Source organism: Dromiciops gliroides, chromosome 2 (assembly GCF_019393635.1).
Source record: "Dromiciops gliroides isolate mDroGli1 chromosome 2, mDroGli1.pri, whole genome shotgun sequence".
NCBI classification, from domain to species: domain Eukaryota; kingdom Metazoa; phylum Chordata; class Mammalia; order Microbiotheria; family Microbiotheriidae; genus Dromiciops; species Dromiciops gliroides.
In genome coordinates, this window is record NC_057862.1 from 542,295,790 (window position 1) to 542,315,909 (window position 20,120).

Sequence of the window (20,120 nt, forward strand, 5' to 3'; positions counted from 1 at the left end):
GCTGGCTTTCTCTTTCAGAGCATATTTAGGACTTTATTTTAGCATTTTATGACTACTTCTTGTCAAATAATAGTAATAATAATAATAACAATAATAGCTAGCATTGATATAGTGCTTCAAAGTTTGCAAGATGCTTTAGGTGGGTTATCTTGTTTGAACCTAATAATTACCTGTTGTTGTTTGTTGTTTTTGTTGTTGTTGTTGTTGTTTGGTCCTGTCCAAACTCTTCATGACCTCATTTGAAGTTTTCTTGCCAAAGATACTGGAGTGTTTTGCCATTTCCTTCTCCAGCTCATTTTACAGATGTACAGATGTATATGTACAATCCACAACTGAAGGCAAACAGGGTTAAGTTACTTGCCCAGGGTCACACAACTAGTAACTGTCTGAAGCTGGATTTGAACTTGGGAAGATGAGTCTTCCTGACTCCAGTTCTAGCACTCTATCTATTATGCTATCTAGCTGCCCCCTTTGAGGTATGTGCTATTATTATGCTCATTTTACAGATGAGAAAGCTGAGGCTAAGATATATTGAGTGACTTGCCCACCATCACACAGCTAGCTAATAAATACCCGAAGCAGGATTCAAACTCGGGTTACAGCAGGAGTATCTAGTTTTGGGGGGTGCCGGTGGGGAATATGCTTATGAAACACTTTAAGTTTAATCTGCATAATAATGCATTGTTATTAATAATAATAATAAACACATTTCTTCATCACTTTCTTAAATCTGGACAAATCCACAAACAATAATACATTAAGCTGTGATTTGTAGTCATTTGCTCCTTTCCAAGATGTGAGTGTTCTCACTGAGAATTTAACAATCAGCTCTCAGGATCCCATTAGCACTAACTCCAGCCACAATGAGTCTTCCTGACTCTTCCAGTTCTCTATCTATTGCACCATCTAACTTAACTGCATTAGAAGATGAGTATATTGATTAGCTGCTGAGCTAGAACTGATTACATACAAAATGTTCCCCCATGGACATCCTGTGTGTGTGTGGGGGGGGGCAATTGGGGTTAAGTGACTTGACCAGAGTCACGCAGCTAGTTAAGTGTCAAGTGTCTGAGGTCGGATTTGAACTCAGGTACTCCTGACCCCAGGGCTGGTGCTCGATCCACTGCACCACTTTGATACCTAGCTGCCCCACCCCCTCCCAGGGACATCTTTTTTTTTTTTTTCCAGCAACAAACATTTATTTTATTTTCCAGTTACATGTAAGGGTAGTTTTCAACATTCATTTTCATAAGATGTAGAGTTCCAAATTTTTCTCCCTCCCTCCCTCCCTTTCCTCCCCCCTCCACAAGATCACAACCAGGTTATATATGTACAATCCACAAGTGTTCTTTTTATCAGTTCTTTCTATAGGGGTGCATAGTAAACTTCCTCATTAGTTCCTTGGGATTGTCTTGGATCATTGCACTGCTGAGAGTAGTTAAGTCATTCACAATTGCTCATTGAACAATACTGCTGTCACTACACACAATGTCCTTTCAGCTCTGCTCACTTCACTATACATTGATGTTCATTAGTCTTTCCAGGTTTTTCGGGGATCATCCTGTTTGTCATTTCCTGCAGCACAAGACCATTCCTCTACAATCATATAGCACAGCTTTTTCCATCATTCCTCAGTTGCTGGACATTCCCTTGATTCTCAATTCTTAGCCTCTACCAAGAGTTGCTATAAATATTTTTTGTACAATTTTCCCCCTTTTCTCTTTTTCATGATTACTATTGTTAACTGTTTCCCTGCCATGCTATTCCCTTCCCCATGATATTTATTCTTTTATCCATCTTCTTTCATCCTATCACTCTTCAAAAGGGATTTGCTTCTGTCTGTCCCCTCACCTACTTTGCCCTTCCTTCTTTTGCCCCTCTCTCTTTATCCCCTTCCCCTCCTATCTTCCTGCAGGGTTAGAGAGATTACTTCACCCAATTGAGTGTGTACATTATTCCCTCCTTGAGCCAATTCTTTTTATTATTATTATTTTTTTTTTAGTGAGGCAATTGGGGTTAAGTGACTTGCCCAGGGTCACACAGCTAGTAAGTGTTAAGTGTCTGAGGCCAGATTTGAACTCAGGTCCTCCTGACTCCAGGGCCGGTGCTCTATCCACTGCGCCACCTAGCTGCCCCTACCTTGAGCCAATTCTAATGAGATTGAGGTCTTTGAGCCAATTCTGATGAGTGTTAGGCTCATTTACTGCCCAGATTAAATAGATTACTCCACCCAGTTGGGTTTGTGTGTTAGTCCCTCCTTGAGGCAGCTCTGATGAGTTTAAGGTCTTTGAGCCTTTTCTGATGAGTGTAAAATTCATTGACTGCCCTGCTCCTCTCCCATCTCTTCCTCCACTCCCTAAGCCTCTTTCCCAGAGACATCTTGACCTCTCTTTCCATTCTGATTTTGTATGAGTGAGAAAAGTGAATTACTGTCAACCTTCAGGGGGAGAAGAAGGCCCCAAATTGACCATTAGCAGGCCTCAAAAGCATGGAAGCTGTTGTTTCTGTCCCCATTATGTCTATTTTTTCCCTGGTCTTAGGTGAAGGAGCACTGGCAGCAGAATGATATCTTGAGATTTGAAAGGTCAGAGGATTAGAGGTCCAGGGTAGTCCATACCAGAATTTGCCTGCAGGGGAGGTCAGTTTGCCAGGAAAGCCCCAGGAGACACCTTCAGGATACAACCCAATTGAAAACAGAGATGGCAATGAGACTCTAACCTTCAAGGAAGGGAGACTTTTCCCTCACCTAAACCCCATTAAGAAGTGTACTTGGTGGAGCAAGTGCATAATGGCATCTGATTTAAACTGAAGTCCACACATCCCAGGGCCCAAGGTGGTATAAGGGACATGTTCCCATTGGAGGGAGGCATTTATGCTATATTTTCTCAGTAAACATACCTTTGTAAAACATAATTAATGTTTGTTAAATTGTAGCGAGGCACTAATCAAAGGTGCTTTATTATTGGTTGGTTGGTTTTCCTTTGTTCCCAAAGAGAACCAAAATGACATCACTATGTTGGGGTCAAAGTACAATATGTCCGTCTGTGGCTGATCAGACCAATAGGAGCTATGAAGGCAGAAATAATCCATGTGAACATTTGGAGTGGAGATGTCTCTAAATTTGTGCATCTCACGTTTCTTTTGAGCTGCTGTGATTCTGCTTCACTCATAGAGCACAGCATCTTCTTCGATGAGGGCATGCTATGCTGGACTGTTCTGTGCCAGTACTGGTCTCATGTCTCACAATTGATTCCAGAGTTTTTCAGAGACAGCTTGAGAGTGTCCTTGTATTGCTTCTTCTGATCTCCATGTGAGTGCTTGCCTTGTGTAAGTTCTCTGGAAAATAGCCTTTTAGGCAAACATAGTTTGGCATTCAAAGAATGTGGCCAGCTCATTGGAGTTCCACTCTCTGCAGTAGAGTTTAAATGCCTGGCAATTCAGCTTGAAAAGGGGCCTCAGTGTCTGGTATCTAAGGTATACAACGACCTAGTCAGCCCAACAGCTCTGTAGACCCTGTTTGGTAGGCAGCCTAATACCTCTTCTCTCCCACACTTTTCTTCAGAGCCTCCTAAGCACTGAGCTAGCTCTGGCAATGCGAGCATCAACCTTATCGTCTACACGGACATCCCTAGACAATATACTGTCAAGGTAAGTAAACTTATCCACAGCTTTCAATATTTTTCCATTTGCTGTAACCAATAGTTCCATGTGTGGACGGTGTGGTGCTGGCTGATGGAGAACCTCTCTTTTTTCTTGGTGTTGATTGGTAGACCAAAATTATCACAAGCAGCAGAGAATCAATCCATACTTTGTTGCATCTCAGCTTCAGAGGCTGCATTGAGTGTACAATCATGTGTGAACAAAATGTCATGCATCAATGCTCCCTCCACTTTAGTCTTGACTTGTAGCCTTTCAAGTTGATTTACCATCAGTGTGGTAGCTGACCGTGATGCCTTTTTTGTCCTCCTTGAAGGCGTCTAACAACATCACTGAAAACATCATGCTAAAAAGCATGGGAGCAAGCACATGGCCCTGCTTCACTCCACTGGTGACTGGGAGAGCATTGGCCATTATCCAGAATCCAGGCAAGCATGCCATTGGGATCTGGTAAATAATACTGATAAACTTCTCCAGGCAACCAAATTTTGCCATAATTTTTCAGCCTCATTAATGAATGATAATGAGGAAATATTTCCTGGCCTGGTTAGATGATATTGAAGAGATAATTAGGTGATTGAAATTGAAGGGAACACGGTGGAATAAGGGCTTAAGCCAACAGCATTAGAAAGATAGCCCACTGTCCCTCAGGAGTTCATACCCGTAGAACCCTTAAGAGAAGATGTAGTTAGCCAGCCTCCTAGGGACCCAATTTGTCAGTGAGAATGGGAGCTGGGATAAGGGGGCTCCAAAACTCACAAGGCTTCACTAAGAATGCAAGTTGTTCAAAAATGGAACTGGCTGCTTTGTCACTGGAGGTCTACAAGCAGAGACCAGATGAGAAACCATTAGGGCATTGTTGATGAGATTCTTATACAAAGAGGGGTTGGACTGCATCATTTCTGAGGTCTGTTCCAGGGCTTGAGATTCTAAGATGGGAATCAGACTAACTTCTTGTTTGCATGTCCCTTAAATAAATTCAGTCAAGGAAATAATCTAGGTGACTAAATTACTCCCCTGACTAGCTGGGAATGAATTTTCAATTGGAAGAAGGAACCTCAGTCCAGAGACCTAGGGTAGACAAATCTCATAGTCAGCTTGTGTGGGTTCTAAAGAAAAAATGCTCTTCTAAGGCCTAGAAAAGAATAGGTGCAGGGGTACCACGCCTGTTCAGCTGTTTTACACACCTATAGCAAGGGAAATCATAATAGCCAGGCTTGATCTAGGGAAACATTAGTGTGGTGAGGCTTAAGGATGTGCAACTTAATTATTCTATAGCCAGCCTGATGATCAGCTACTTATGAACCTAGCTAACCTGGTCCTCTGATGGACAGTCACCAGACCTTTACAAAAGTGAACAATTAATTATAGATAAATATTATTTACAGATATACAAGTGATGCAAAAATAAGATTATCTATATACACTTAATTTCTGACCGGGTTCTACTCTTTGGATTTCTTTGGACTTTTCCATCAGGCCATTATGCCCCAGGAACCTCATTCCTAGGAAATCTCATCATCTGCAAGTTCTAATCAGCCTTGTTATTCCTGTCTCATCAGTACCTTCTGCCCCTCTCATTGGAGGGCAGAGCCATTTGAAGGGGGATATCTCTTTAAGGAGAGGCTGGCCTAAGCCAGCCACTTCTTTATATCTGACCTGACTGAATTCCTTTGGACATCTCCATCATGGCCCCCATCTCCTAGCCACCCCCTCCTCAGTTTTCTTTTGTATGTTGTCTTCCTCATTAGATTGTAAACTCTTTCTAGGCAAGGATTGGCTTTCTTTTTCTTGTTCATACTTGTATCTTAGCACAGTGCCTGGCACATAGTAGGTGCTAATAAATGTTTGTTTACTGAGTAGTTGACATTGCCTCCTTTGGGGATGCCCCAGTCCCAGGTTTAAGTCCCCTTTTCCTCTATAATTATTTCTGAGGCCCCATTAATACAAAATTACTACATGTGGCCTGGAGATCTTGGCCTGAGTATGACACTGGTGATTGAGGAAGTACTATACCCTCCACTAAGAAAGTCCATTGCTGGATTGTTAATTACAATATGAAATTCATAGAAAAAGAGTTGGTAGAGAGGATTATGTGGGGATTCTCCTCCTCTTTCCTTCAAGGTGTGTATAATCCAAACATATCGGGTGAGAACATGCTGAAACCTGGAGAATGAGGAAACTTGTCATTCTTGATTTCCTTTACACAGTGCTTGGCACTTAGTAGATGAAAATAATAGTGATGTAGTTTATACAGGATGTTATGGTTTACAAAAAAACCAGTTTACATGGGTTATCACATTTGATCCTTACAACCCTGTTAATATTCCCATTTAACAGATAAGGAAACTGAGGCCAAGAGAGATTTGTCCAGGGACTCACAGCTAGTAGTATCTGAGAGAAAATTCCAGGACTCTACCTACTGCATCAGTAGGTATCTGCCTTTCTGGAATAATACAACCTGCTCCAACAAAATGGTCCTTAAGTGATGGGTTGATTCACTTTCTTCCATCCCCCTTGCCTTTCCTACTCCATATCAGCCCTAACCTGTCACAGTCAGTTGACTACATTGAATGATTTTGAGGGATGTCACACATGGGACCCTGAGACGACACAGTTGCAAGGGCTTCCACCTCAAAAAGGGAAGTCATCATTTATAATTCAATGTAAAATGGAAGATGAGCTTTGAGGACTCTTGAACCTGTAACTCAGGACTACTTCTCTCTGCTGTTCTGTTAATCTGCTTCTGCCTAAAGGGGTTGCCAGACCTAAATTATTGAGGCCATTAGCTCATTCTATCCTTTTAGCAACCCTGTGAAGGAGGCAGGGCAGGTAATATTATCTCATTTTGTAGAGAGGAAAACAGGTTCATAGAAATTAAGTGACTTACCCAAATTAGTGGCAGAAGTGGATCTCGATCCCAGTTCTGTTAATTGCTAGTCTAGCATATTCTATTACACCAAACTGCATCTCGACAACTCAAGTTTCAATTCCCTGGAATCTCTATGGTACCCACTTTTCAGAGGGGTGAACTGAGGCTTTAAGTTCTCCCCAAGGCACACAGTACACCAGTGGGAAGTCTAGGAATTAAAAGCAACTATTCTCTCTCTCCTCAGCTGCTCACTTCTAAACTAACAGTGTAGCTCAGAATGTTTCCCAGCAGCCTGCTTTCTGAGGGCCCCCTGTGGGGCTTCCCAGGTTCCCAGGGCTACAGAGAGGGCAGGCTTTCACCTTATCTAACAGCCCATGTTCCCGAGGCCTCTCCAGGTCAGGTAACTAGAATAGCTCCCTGGTGGCAGAGCAGGAGGGAAAGTGCTGCTCCCTGGAGTGGGGGCAGCCTCCCAGGATGTGCGTCAGAAACAGCCCAGCCCGGGAGTGAAATTTCAAATCAATCTGAGTCATGAAGACAGAGAGAAAGAGAGAAGCTGGGGCAGAGTAAAAGGAAGAGACCAGGGCAGCCTGAACACAGCTCCTCTTGGAGTCCCCACTTCAGTAACTGGCAACAGAATCAGGCAGTCAAAAGTCCTCTCTTGCCTGTCCCCAGCAGAACCCCCCCCAAAACCAAGGTGGGGGGTGGGGCATCACTGAGGATAGCAAAGCTGGGAAAGGGAAGGAGCTGGCCATGTTCTCCACAGGAGGCAGGGCCTCCTAACCACAACTTTAGTTACAGTAAGCAGGGTCCCAGTTTGTTGGCCTCATGATAGGCTGTGCTCTGGATCCTGGCCCTTAAAAATCAATGTTATCTACCTATTATTCCCTCCCCTTCTCCTGCCCCCCGGGGGGCCTCTAGACAGAGAAATGTGCTAGGTTAGGCCAACCTCCTTGGAGAGCCAACAAGGAGGAAAACCCCAAATTTGTTTCCCCCTCTCCCTGACACACAAATCTGTTAGCCCTCACTGCTCTGAGTGAGACCTCCTCCAGACAGTCATATCATTTCATTCATATGCATGGAGGTAGGAACCAGTTTGGGGGGTGAGGGAAGGAGAAAGGTGGAGGAGATTGGGAGGGGAGAAGAATAGGCACATGGTACGGAAATAGGAAAGGAACACTGGAGCTGTAACCACCAGGCAGCAACAATGCAGCATTTGGGCCTTGGAGGAGAGAGAGACAGGGAGAGGGAGACAGAGAGAGAGACAGAGGGAGACAGAAAGAAAGAGACAGAGATAGACAGAGAGAGGGAGACAGAGAGACAGACAGAGACAGAGATACAGAGACAGAAAGAGAAACAGAGAGAGTCAGAGAGAGAGAGTAATAAAGACAGGATGGAGGTGGGATCTGTCAGTCCCAGGATTATGTGCCTTTCTGAAATCTTTCATCTCCGTATGAACCAAGCACATGATGGGGAAACAGCAGGAGGGTCCTGTATTGAGCTATAGTCACTCACCCCACTAGGCAGTTTAATCCTTATTAAAGTGAAAGATCACTCTCAAGGGCCTAGCATAGCAACAGCTGGTCATGGGCACAGAGCTGTGCCAAGAGTCTGCCCTTTCCCTTGGTTCCCTCCCCAATCTGGCTGTTTCCCTCATAACACTTTGCCTCCATCTGCTAATTGCTATCGTTTGAATACCTACCCCTTATTTTCTGTCCTCTCATTTCCTCCACTACCAACCTCAGTCCCAGGGAAGAAAGACCCCCCCCCCATAGGTGTTCCTACCCCCATGAGTGACAGTAGCCTGTTTCTCTAAAAAGAAGTCTGGCTCTCTTCCCACCCTCTACCCCTCAGGCTGGTTTTTCTCTATTATTCACATCCTTTGTAGAGCCACGAGTTCCCAAGCTTTCCATTCCTCTCCAAGAAACTCTTGAAGAACTCTGAATTATGAACACAGTTTGGTGTTCCTTTCAAGGTAGGAACAGAAGCAGGGGATGGAACTGAAAAAAGAAACTGAAGTTGAAGGTGCTCTCAGGGCCTGGAGTTCATTCATTTGGACCATGGGAAGCTGGAGTACTAGCTGGACCTGAAGTTTGGGTAAGGAGACCCTTGGCAGCAGTTGTGATGGGCACGGTGCCTGGTCTGGTTGCAAGCTTTGCTGGGACAGGGGTCATGTCTGGGTCTATCTGTCAGGACATTCCAGCTGCCTAAGTGTGTAGTCAGCCTCTCTAGAGGGCCTGAAGAGACTTAGCCCATCACACAATGCCTCCCTGCCCATTTTTCCTAAGAGTAGTGCTCTATCCTGGACAGATGGGGATTTTTCCCCTGCCACCCTCATGACCCCACCAGTCTTCCAGGGGAAAATGTCATCATTATACTGAAGCATGGGAACATTCAGAGCCCCCAACTGTAATCTAGGGAAGAAGACTGTTGCAAAGCCAGAGTATCTCAGCTGCCATGCTGCTTCCCAGGTCAGAGACCCTGCTTTGAATCATGAGTTCATCATGACTTGCTCCTGAGTACTAGTAATAATGGTAGGGATGATGATGATGGTGGTGATGGTGGTGGTGATGTGATGATGATAGAGCTCCTACAGGTTTGCAAAGCACTTTACAGGTGCTATCTCATCTGATCCTCACAACAGCATTGTAAGGTAGGTGTTATTATTTCCATTTTTACAGAGGAGGAAACTGTGACTGAGGGAGGTTAAGTGACTTGCCCAGGGTCAGTAAGTATCTGAAGTTAGATTTGAACTCAGATCCTACCAAATTTAGGGCCAGTGCTCTATCCACTGCACCACCCAAGAGTGGAGAGGTGGGGAAAGATGTTCCTATGCATTTGCCTCCATCCATGGTTGACAGTAGTGATTGATTTTTTTGGTTTCCTTCTGCATCATGGCTTCATTTCCTATGGCTGGTGGACCCCTCAACAATATTGCTGGCCAACTCTTTCCACCCTTAAGGACTGGAGCTTACCAAAATCCAACCCTCTTCTGAACTTCTATATTTACTTTTGGGGGCATTGCCATCCTTGCAGTCTTTCAAATTTGCAACTTCAGTATCATCTTTGACTCCCTACTTTTCTCCAGGCCCCAGACCCAATCGTCTATCAAATCTTGTTGATTCTGCCTGCTCTCTCATCCATCCCCTCCAAACCAAGGGCCTCATCACCTCCCTCCTAGATAATCGCAGTAGCTTCCATTATCTCCCCTGTCCAATCCATCCATCACCCAGATGCCCAAGTGATAACACTAAAGTACAGGTCTAAGCATAAACTTTAGGTGAACCCTATTATCTTTAGGCTCAAATACAAACTCTTCTGTGTTTTTTTTTGGGGGGGGGAGTGCAATGAGGGCTAAGTGACTTGCCCAGGGTCACACAGCTAGTGTCAAGTGTCTGAGGCCAGATTTGAACTCAGGTCCTCCTGAATCCAGGGCCAGTGCTTTATCTACTGCACTACCTAGCTGCCCTCTTTTTTTTTTTTTTTTTTTGGTGGGTCTTCTGTGGTATTTAGATGCAACCTGCCTCCAACTTACCTTTCTAGGGTTATTCTATATGGTACCCTTTTACATGCCGTGTGGTCCATCCAGCCAATGAAGCCATCCAGCTGTTTGGTCAACATTTCAACCCTTCTCTCTGTGCCTTTGCACAGGCCTCAGTACCTGGAATACACTCCATCCTCACTTTGTTTCCTAGCATTTCTAGTTTCTTTCAAAGCTCCAGTGCTACCTTCTGCATGAGGCCTTTCTTGATTTCCCCATTTGCGAAGGTCTCTCCAAGAACATTCCCTTACATTTGTTTGTACATACCTATAACTATACATGTTTCTGAATGTAAGTGCCCTGGGAGCAGGGAGGGTTTACTAATTGTTTTTGTCCTTATATCTCCAGTGCTTAACCCAGTGTCGGACTCATAATAGACGCTTCTAAATACTTGCTGCTTAATAGAACTTTTGCCCATCTGAAAGTGATATGCAGTCCTGTTGACTCAGTTTGTTCCCTTTTATTTTTATTTTTTGGTAGCACTTTATTTTCTTTTCCAATTGCATATAAAGATTGTTTTCAAAATTAATTTTTGTAAGGTTTTGAGATCTAAACTTTTCTCCCTTCCTCCTTTCCTTCCCCCTTCCCCAATACAGCAAGTAATCAGATTATTTTATTTATTTATTTTGTGGGGCAATGAGGGTTAAGTGACTTGCCCAGTCACATAGCTAGTAAGTGTCAAGTGTCTAAGGGCGGATTTGAACTCAGGTCCTCCTGAATCCAGGGCCAGTGCTTTATCAACTTTGCCATCTAGCTGCCCCATGATATTTGTTTTTTATACATCTACATCTACACACACATATACACGTATACATACATATATACAATCACATATTTCCATATTAGTCTTGTTCCCTTTTTAAAAAGTTTTATTGACACCTTTTGTTTTTTATACAGCAAGCATTTCCTAATACTCTTACTGATCTCACTGAACCCTCCCTTTCTACCAAGAAAAACAGTTAAACACAACTAACCCACAAAGTGACTGCTTCTGGCTGACATATGTAACATTCTGGGCCCATACCCCCTACCTTTCTATCAAGAAGAGAGAAATGAGCTTCATTGTCTGTTCTCAATGGCCAAGGTTCATCACAGCAATTTATCTGAATTGGTTGTGTTTATTTTACATTATTATTAGTGTAACCATGGTGAATTTTCTTCTCTTGGTTCTGCTCAGCTTCATTCAACATCAGGTCATGTTTCCATGTTTCCCTGAATTCTTCATGTTTGTTTTGTTTTTTCTTCTCTTTTTGCAGGGTAGTGATATTCCATTTTATTCAACATCATTCCCCAATTTGTTCAGCCATTCCCTAAATTATGAACACCCATTTAGTCCTTTCCTAATGTTGGTCACAGGCAGTTAGGTGGTACAGTAGAGTCTTGGGTCTAGAGTCAGGAAGACTCTTTTTCCTGGCCTCAGACACTTACTAGTTGTGTGACCCTGGGCTAATTACTTCTCAGAGCCACAGTTTCTTCATTTATAAAATAAGGGGATTGCATCAGATAAAGTCATTTGCATCCGTAAAATTATGTGATTTATCAGTTGGAAGATATTATAGGCAGAGATAAGAGGACATATTGAAATTTTTGTTGCTGTGAAGTCATTTTCAGTCATCTCTGACCCCATCTGGGTTTTGTGGTTTTGGGGTTTTTTTGGGCAAAGATACTGGAGTGGTTTGCCATTTCCTTCTCCAGATCATTTTACAACCATCTCCAATTGTCCTGATGTATATCTTACCACTGGACACAGTTAGCTCTTGAGAGAGTGAAGTTGGTAACTCCCTCACTTAAATCCAATTCAAGGCAAGTCATGACATCACCTCTATGGTCCTCTTTGAGAACAAAGGACAAAAAACAATAAATGAGGAACTGAGGCAAACAGGGTTAAGTTGATCACTAGTAGGTATCTGAGGCCAGTTTTGAAGTCAGGAAGACATCTTCCTGATTCCAGGCCCAGTGTTTTTTCCAACATGCCACCTAGAGCTGCACCTATTGAAAAACTTGAAATCTCTTTCAGTCCTAGAATCTCTTAGAAAGTCCCTAGAAGTCTGTTTGCTGGCATTCCCTATAAGTAATTTCTCAGGGAAGAGATTAAGGATTAAAGTTAGTAGAGAGCTTGGTAAATTCTTTTTACTGAAATGTTAGGACAGCCAGCGTAGACTTCCCCAGAGGACCACAGTGGCCTATAGGATAACATGAATTTATTTTCATTGTTAGATGAATAGTGGCCTGCCTTGTCTAGAAACTTGGCCCAGGTGACCTAGTACCTTGGTGAGCAGACATCTTAAGAACTTGTCTAAGGCAGCTAGGTGGCGCAGTGGATAAAGCACCGGCCCTGGATTCAGGAGGACCTGAGTTAAAATTTGACCTCAGACACTTGACACTAGCTGTGTGAGCCTGGGCAAGTCACTCAACCCTTATTGCCCCCCCCCCAAAAGAACTTGTCTAGCTTGCTTTGTGAAAGTCAATCAGTCCTGTTTGCCAGATTCTTTTCCTCCTTTTGCCCTGTTGTATTTCTGCTGTTGTTTCCCCCTTTCTTCCTTCCCGTGTCAATTGACCTTCTAGCCTCATCTCAAATTTGGATGTGTGGAAGGCAAAACCAACTATGAATGGCTACAGCCTTGAGACACTGAAACGCCTTTATGTGTTCATGTCAGGCAGCTAGATGGCACAGTGGAGAGAGTGCTGGGCCTGGAGTCAGGAAGACTTCTTGAGTTCAAACCTCCTTGGGTTCAAATCCAGACTCAGACACTTACTAGCTATGTGACCCTGGACAAGTCACTTAACCCTGTCTCAGTTTCCCCATCTGTAATATGAGCTGAAGAAAGAAAAGGCAAACCACTCCAGTATCTCTGCCTAGAAACCCCAAATGGGGTCACAAAGAGTCAAACGTGACTGAAATGACTCAGCGACAAGAAGTTTGAGTCATATCTGTGGCCTTGCGCTCCAATCCTAGATCTGCTACTAATTACAGTATCTGACCTCAGCCAAGTCTTTTCTAGGACATCTGGAATCACAGACATAGATCTAGAACTGGCCTTAAAACTCATCTCATCTAATCCCTTCATTTTATAAACGAGGAAACAAAGGTCCAGTAGATGAGGAAATTAAGGTGCAATTAGGTTAGTTTGTCCAAGCTGGCATAGCTATTAAAGAGCTGAGGCAAGACCCTAACTGCAGCTTTATTATTCCAAATTTAACGTTTCCTCCCTTAAGGGTTTTTAGATGAGAAGATCTCCACAGTTCCTTCCAGCTCTAGATTCTATAGATTGCCAAGGCTCCTTTGATTGATTTTGCCTGAGGATTCTTGGAGTAGCATCCCCACATGGAAATTTCCCCTTTTGTCCATGTTTTTCTCCTTTTGTTTTCCTTCAAGTTCTCGTGCTTTCGTATCCTGACAACTTTGGTTTAATTATTTCTATGCTTCCATCTCTCTGTTTATGGGGTTTGTTCACTTCTTCTCCCAGGATCTCTTTGAGGATGGACCTTAGAGGGAGGGCCCTGTTTTATTGGAATGAATCAAAAGTCCTTTCGCCTTTCTGACGGCCATCTCCTACAACCCCCCTTCCAGTGTTGGCTATAAAGACAGTGATCATCCTGGACACATGGCCTTCCTCCCCCACCTCTTTCTTTCACTCATTCCCTGGGATACACAGCTACATAAACAACCTGTGGGGGGGGGGGGCAGCTAGGTGGTGCAGTGGATAAAGCACTGGCTTTGGATTCAGGAGTACCTGAGTTCAAATCCAGCCTCAGACACTTGACAGTTACCAGTTGTGTGACCCTGGGCAAGTCACTTAACCCTCATCACCCCTACAAAAAAAAAAAACAACCTGTGGGGAGCATTTGGGACTTTTTATAATCTTTATTTAACAGGCATCTCTATTTTTTTTCCTCCCTGAAGAGATGCCAACACCTCGTGGAAAAGCTGTGGAAAAGCAAGTCTATTTTGGGGGTGATCTGGCAGCTCTTCCTCCTCAGAGCTTCTCACTCTTCACTTGATATTGCCCAGGCATGATGGCTGGGGAACTGAGGCTGCCCTCTCTCCTGAGCCTGGGATGTGGAGGAGGGGGCGTAGAACCCCAGCTCAGAAATTAAAAAAAAAAAATCTCCAAAGCCAGAAAGCTCTTCTCTGATTATGTCTTAATTTCTCTTGGATGGGGTTTGGGATGTGTGTAAAAGGTTGGATTGGTAGGGGAACGGCCTGATACTCCCTTCCTATAATCAACCAATTTACAAGTATTTCCTAAATACCTACCATATGCCAAGCACTGTGCCAGGGGCTAGGAATACAAAGACAAAAATGAAATCCCTGTCTTCAAGGGATTTATATTCTACGGGGATAGACGCCAGAGACATTCCATGCCTGAAGTTGCAGAAATCTAGTAAACTGGAAGTGGTTAGGGGAAGGAAGAGATCCTCAGACCACAAACTCCAAGTCCTCAGTTCAGTTCCTAGTCCCACGTGTCTAAATAACAATAATAAATGACACTTTCATGTTTCACTGGCTCTGCAATCATCAGAGAGGATGATGACCCGTCTGGGCTTTCTTATGCCATATGACAGCTGTCCATGTCCTTCTACAAATGTTCTGGAGTGGATGGTGGTCCATATAGCATGCTACATAACCACTCTGTGTTCTCTGGATACATTTGTTATTCCTTATTCTTGCATCCAAAAATTAGAAGAAAAACAGATTGTGTACTTCTCACAGCTATGGGTAAGAGATGTATTCTTAGCCAAACAAGAGATAGAGGCAATTACAAAAGATAAAATACATAACTTTGACTGCTTAAGCTGGAGAGCTTCTGTGCAAATAACATTAATGCAACTAGGATAAGAAGGAAAATGGTTGAATGGGAAGGAAAATCTTTTCATCAAATTTCTCTGATGAAGGTCTAGTATAAAAGGTATATAATCAATAAGTATATATAAAATCAGTAGTCATTCCTCAATAGACAATAGTCAAAAGACATGAACAGTGCTCAAAAGAACTACAAAGTATTCACAACCACATGAAAAAAACATCCAAATCGTTACTAATAACAGAAATGCAAATCAAAATAACTGGGATTTCACCTGACACCCTGCAAATTGGTGGGGGGGGGGGAGTGAAAAAAATGGTGAAAATCAATGTAGGAAGTGTGGGGAGATAGGTATACTAATACAAAGTTGGTGGAGCTGTAAAATGGTACAGCCATTTTGGAAAACAAGTAAGAATTATGCAAATTAACTAAAACGTCCATGCTCTTTGAACTAGAAACTTTATTACTAGGTTTATATCCCCAAATAAGCCATTGACAAGAAAAAAGTCCCCATATACTCCAAAATATTTATAGCAGCAGTTTTTGTGCTAAGAGTTGGAAACAAAGTAGATGCCCATCAACTGGGGAATGGCTAAAGAAATTATGGTATTTGAATGTATTGGAATATTACTGTGCTGTAAGAAGTGATTTGTGTGATGAAAACAATAAAATATGGAAAGATCTGTATGAACTGATACAAAGTGAAATACGCAGAACTAAGAGAATAATAAACATAACTACAGCAATATAAATGGAAAGAATGACACACCAAAAAGTAAAAGTAAATATAACAAAATTATAATGATCAAGTGGGACTCAAATGAAGAGATCTGAGAAGACACCCCACCCCCAATTAACCCATTCATGGATGATGGGGACAGGGTCCACAGGTTACACATTGCACATGAAAATAAGATAGGGCCACCTTTCTTTCTAGTCATATACTGGGCAGCTAGGTGATGCAGTGGATAGAGCACTGGCCCTGGAGTCAGGAGGACCTGAGTTCAAATCTGGTCTCAGGCACTTGACACTAGCTGTGTGACCCTGAGCAAGTCACTTAAGCTCAATTGCCTCAAACATCCAGGGCCATCTCCAGTCATCCTGATGTATATCTTGCCCCTGGACCCAGATGGCTCTGGATGAGAGAGTGAGGCTGGCCACTTTGCACAGCTCTCCCCCACTTAAATTCAATTCACTGCAAGTCATGACATCACCTCCTGATGTCATAGTCCTCTTCAAGAAAGAACAAACAACAAGTCATATACTCTGTCTCTGCCATCTCTTACACTGCCTTTTGCATGTAATGCTTGAGTAATATGCAATAGCTTATTTCTACCCACCATGAGACCTCCTTTGTATTTCAAGTGATCTGAAATTGGAATTTCTTTATTTCAAATTTATAGCCATATAGTATCAATAGAAAATATTAATATTAAAACTGTGGTTTTAGGGAAAGATTTAGGAACTCTGATCAACACAATGACCAACCACAGTTTCTGAGGACTTATGATGAAATATGCTACATAACTTCAGAAAGAGAGATGATAGGCCCTGAGCATAGATTGAGATATATGGGAGGGGTGGGGTGGGGAAAAAGATGGGGAAGGGGATAATTAACATGGGAATCTGTTTTGCTTACTTATACAAGTTTACAATAGGTTTTTTTTCCCCTTGCTTTTTCCATGGGGGAAGGGGAAGAGAGGGAGAGAATTTAGAGGTGAAAAATAAATTGAATTTTTTGTGTGTGTGTGAGGCAGTTAGGGTTAAGTGACTTGCCCAGGGTCACACAGCTAGTAAGTATCAAGTGTCTGAGGTCGTATTTGAACTCAGGTACTCCTGAATCCAGGGCCGGTGCTCTATCCACTGTACCACCTAGCTGCCCCTAAATTGAATTTTAAAAGAAAAAAAATAAAAACAAACCAAAATAAGAGTGTTTAAAAAACAATGACAATAACAACAGGTTTTTATTTCAAGGTGAATCTTGGGAGTGTTGAAAGGGTTTATGTGCACAAAATGTTTATATGCAACACAGCCTGTTCTCTTTCTTCTATTCAGTTATAATCCCAGTTCACTGCCCATCTGCAATGTCTGTTTAAGATCTATATATACTGGGGCAGCTAGGTGGTGCAGTGGATAGAGCACCGACCCTGGATTCAGGAGGACCTGGGTTCAAATTCGGCCTCAGACATTTGTCACTTACTAGCTGTGTGACCCTGGATAAGTCACTTAACCCCAATTTCCTCACCAAATTAAAAAAAAATCTATATATACTAATGGACCAGATCTATGAGATGCCTACCCAACTACACAACAAATTTTGACCAGAGGCATTCTTCACCAGGGGTGGATGGCTAGACTGAACTTTTGAGTGCCTATGGATAAGTCAGCCTCTTAGTACTGCAGGCATCTCACTCAAACCACAAGAAGAAAATGCTAATCTGAACTGGTAAAGGGTCCCCAGAGCTCCCCAAATTGATTAAATCAGACAGTCAACAAGCATTTATTAAGTGCCTATGATTTGCCTGTATACAGTTTAATTGGACATAGTTGTTTGCTTATTGTCACCCCAATTAAACAACTATATACAATCAAATTATATGCAGGCACATAATACTTAATAAAAGTGCAGACCAGGAGGGCAATGATCAGATCTCTCCCTGAATCACACCAAAAACTTACAAGCATCCATTGAGTTGTAAAAGCAAAAGAAGCGGGGACAGCTAGGTGGCACAGTGGATAAAGCACTTGCCCTGGATTCAAGAGGACCTGAGTTCAAACTTGGCCTCAGACACTTGACACTAGCTGTGTGACCCTGGGCAAGTGACTTAACCTTCAATGCCCCACCAAAAAAAAAATTAGAATTGGTCACATAAAAGCTAATTACTATGAGATATCAAAAAATTATAAAACAAAATCAGAAGACAAAAACAACAACAACAACAACAGAAGAAAATGTGAACTATCTCCTAGGAGAAACAATAGACCTGGAAAATAAATTGAGGTGAGATAATTTAAGAATTATTAGCATTTGAGACAACTAGGTGGCACAGTGGATAGAGCACTGGCCCTAGAGTCAGGAGGACCTCAGACATGTAACACTTAATAGCTGTGTGATCCTGGGCAAGTCACTTAACCCCAATTGCCTCACACACAAAAAAAGAAGCAAAAACAAAAACAAAGAATTATTAGAGTACATCAAAGCCATTTTATATATATATGTGTGTGTGTGTGTGTGTGTATATTTTAGCCTAGACATTGTATTTCAAGAAATTATAATGGAAAATTGCCCTTATATCTTAGAAACAGATGGCAAAGAAGAAAGTGAAAGAATTCTCCAATCATCTCCTGAAAGAGATGTCAAAATGAAAATTCCCAGGAATATTATAGGCAAATTCTAGAGTTCCCAGATCAAAATTCAATTACCAGGGAGCCATTATCAAGATTACACAAATTTTAGCATCTATAACAGTAAAGGAGAGGAAGGCTTGGAAAATTATATTCCAGAAGGCAAAGCTCTAATTACAACCAAAAATAATCTACCCAGCAAAACTGAGTACAATAATACAGGGGGGGATGAATATTTAATGAAATAGACAACTTTCAAACATTCCTCATAAAAAGACTAGAGCTGAATAGAATATTTTACATTTAAACAAAAGAATCAAGAAAAGCATAAAAAGGTAAATATAAGTAAGAAATCATAAGGGGCTTAATAAAATTAAGCTATTTATGTTCCCATATAAGTAGATGCATGTAACCTCTAAGGTAGTGAGAGAGTGTCTACTTAGACAGAGGGCATGGGTATGAGTCTGTAATGTTGGGATGATCTCAAAAGAAGAATGTAAGGGTGAGAAAGATGGATGCACTGGGGGGAAGGGAAAAGGAGAGGAAGAATGAGGATAGTTATCTCACATAAAAGAGGAGTTTTTTCAATTGAGGAGAAAATGAAATAGGGGAACAGACAATGCTTGAACCTCACTATCATCTGAACTGGATCAAAGAGGGAAGAATAGCTAGCTAGCTAGCTAGCTGCACATATATCCATATACACACCCACACCCACACCCACACCCACCCACACACACATACATGTATAGAAATTCATCTTACCCATTAGGGAAGTAGGAGAGGAAGGGGCTCAGAGAAAGGGGAGGGGGTGATTAGAGAAAGGTAAGGTTAAAGAGGCAGTGGTCAGAAGTAAAATAGACTTTTGAGGAGATGGTAAAAAAAAGAGAAGGATAAATAAAAGAGATAGGGTGGAAGAAAATGCACAGTTAGCAATCTATACTGTGAATATGAACAGAATGAACATACTCATAAAATGGAAAAGGATAGCCAACTGGATTAGAAACTAGAACCCAACAATATGTTGTTTATAAGTGACACACTTTAAATTCACAAAGACACATATAGAGTTAAAATATGAGTCTGAAGCAGAATCTATTATGCTTCATCTGATATAAAGAAGTCAGGGGTAGTAATCATGATTTCAGAGAAAACAGAAGCAAAAACAGACCTAATTACAGGAGATAGGGAAACTACATTTTGCTAAAAGGTACCATAGACAATGAATTTATATCAATACTGAACAAGTATGCATCAAATGGCATAGTATACACATTTTTTAAAGAAAAGTTAAATGAATTACAGAAGGAAATAGATCATAAAACTATACTAATGGGTGACCTTGATTTACCCCCCTCAGAACTAGGAAACCTAACCACAATAGCTATAATAGAACTGGAGAATACTTAATGGGAACAGAAAGAAGTATACCTTTTTCTCAGCTGTACATGTCACCTTCACAAATATTGACTTTGTATTAAAATATAAAACCCTCAAAAACTAAGGCAGAAAAGCAGAAATATTAAATGAACCCTTTTTGGACAATAATGCAATAAAAATTACATTCAATAAAGGGCCTTGGAAGCATAGATTAAGAATTAATTAGAAACTAAATAATCTGATCCTAAATGAGTGGGCCAAAGGACAAGTCAAAGAAACAATCAATAATTTCATTAAAGATAATGACAATAATGAGACAACATACAAAAATCTGTGGGATGTAGCCAATATTTTTTAAAAAAATAGGCACCTAGGTGGCACAGTGGGTGGAGCACTAGTCCTGGAGTCAGGAGGACCTGAGTTCAAACCTGGCCTCAGACACACACACAAAAAAAGTAAAAATAGACACCCAGAATACCACTACTAAGTTTATATCCCAAAGACACCTCCCAAAAGAGAAAAA

The 20,120-nt window shown here is 41.8% G+C and overlaps 1 protein-coding gene across 2 annotated transcripts in view; it reads right to left on the reverse strand.

Moving 5' to 3' along the window:
• PEBP4 (phosphatidylethanolamine binding protein 4) overlaps nucleotides 1–20,120 on the reverse strand; it is a 390,774-nt gene that overhangs the window by 356,106 nt on the left and 14,548 nt on the right. The window contains exon 1 of one of the 2 annotated variants that reach the window (XM_043986466.1): nucleotides 6,548–6,681. The exons of the other annotated variant lie outside the window; for it this stretch is intronic. The gene's annotated coding sequence lies outside the window, so the exon portion shown is untranslated. Of the gene's footprint in view, nucleotides 1–6,547; nucleotides 6,682–20,120 lie in introns of those variants that run through there. 2 annotated transcript variants of the gene reach the window in all.